The following is a 1,997-nucleotide window of genomic DNA, read 5'->3' on the forward strand; positions in this document are numbered from 1 at the left end:
AGACCACCCTTGCCTCAGTTCAAGACAACGCTGCAGGGCCACCCCATCTCCCCACTGACCAGCTGTGATTGCATTGCTGCCCAGCTTTTCCCCTTGCCCAGTTCTGCTCCCCTCAACCTCACAGGTGTGGTTCCCGAGCCCACTCCCTGATAAACCATCTATCTCAGAATCTGTTTCCTGGGAAACTCAACCTAACATACCTTACCAGTGCATTCATCACTCTCCCAGGCTACAACCAGCTCAGTCTCTCTCCCCCACAGTCCCTTCCCAACTAAGGCCCAAGCAAAGAGGGTGGTTTGACCTTCACAAAGAGCCTTGGTGGGACAAAACCCCTGGGGTCATCTCAACCTCCACAAGCCCAGAAAGGCTTGAAAGTTGCTGGGTTTCTTTATTTATAGGTTTGACTACATTAGCTAATTAGCTTTTTTTTCCTGGGCCCCATTAATGTTTCCTCAAGTGTATCGTGGCCTCAGCTCTAATGTCAGGCGGCCTCTCAGCCCAGCTGGGAAGATGGAGTCCTCTTTCAGGCCACTAGGCCCGCAGGGAGGTCAGGGAAGGAGAGAGGAAGGAGAGGGGAGATTGGATTACGGATGTCAGGGCAGGGTCGCTGCTGCCCCACCTCTCTCTGCCTTTGAGCATGGCAAGTGAGGCCCACTTCTCCCCTGTGCAAGAGGCAGCTTGCCAGAACCAGGCAGAGCAAGGCTGGAGTGGGAAGTGGTCCACCTTCGCTCTCTTCTTAAATGGCACATTTTTAAAAATAGCCTACCTCTGCCCCAGGCTTGACCTCTAACATTTCTTGAATTTAATTGCAAATTACTGTCTCAGCAATTCTGTATGCATCCCAGTCTGGCCTAAACCCAGCGATGAAGGCAGAAACAAATGGAATTAGAGCTGCAGTCTGCAGAAGCAATTTGGGATGTGGAAGTGAAGGCTCATGGGTAATCCTTCTTAGTATAAACCAGGCAGCCAAACTCAGCTTGAAGAAACTCCAAGGTCACTGTGCCAGCCCCCACTTAGAGCCACAGGAAGGGAAGACCAGGAAATCCAGACACTGTCCTTCAAAGAACAGGGACAGGGAGCGGTATCAGGACCAGGCAGCCAGCCTGTCATCACCTCAAAGACCTGGGCCCTGCACCTATTTAGTGAGTAGCTACAATGTGCTACCCAGTGAATGCACCTCAAGTGCAGTGAGGCTTGTGTGTTGTATGATGATGAACAGGTTTCAGCCAAGCTTCCAGACTAAGATGGGCTAAGAAGAAAGGCCTGGTGATCTACTTCCAAAAATCAGCCAAGAGAAACACTATAGGTCACAACTGCCCAATTCACAACCGATCACGGTGATGGTGCAGAGCCGGGCAGGGCTTTGTTCTGTTGTACGTGGGGTCGCCACAAGTTGGGGGTGACTTCACGGCAGCTAAAAACACAACTATGTGCTAGGCCATGAGCTAGATCAAAGGCTCTCAAACTTTTGGGTCTCAGGACCCCTTTACACTCTTTTTTAAAAATAATTTATCTTATTTGTTGTTGAGAATATACACAGCAAAACATACACCAATTCAACAGTTTCTACATGTACAATTCAGTGACATTGATTACATTCTTTGAGTTGTGCAACCACCCTCCTTTTCTGAGCTGTTCCTCCCTCATTAACATAAACTCACTGTCCCCTAAGGTTTCTATCTAATCTTTCGAGTTGCTGTTGTCACTTTGATCCCACACAGATAGTTCTTAAAAGAGCATAATGATCAAGGCAGACATTCTTTACTAGTTAAGCTAAACTAGTGCTTGGTTTAAGAAGACTTCACCCCTTTACACTCTTTACTGAGGAACTCAAAGAGCTTTTGCTCCTATTTACAATATTAGAAATTAAAACTAAAGAATCAGACAAATATTTATCCATTCATTCATTTAAAAACGACAATAATAAACCGATTACATGTTAGCACGTAACATATTTTTATGAAAATAAGACACGTTTTACAGAATACCAAACCAAA

Source organism: Trichechus manatus, unplaced genomic scaffold, assembly GCF_000243295.1.
Source record: "Trichechus manatus latirostris isolate Lorelei unplaced genomic scaffold, TriManLat1.0 scaffold00011, whole genome shotgun sequence".
Taxonomy (NCBI): domain Eukaryota; kingdom Metazoa; phylum Chordata; class Mammalia; order Sirenia; family Trichechidae; genus Trichechus; species Trichechus manatus.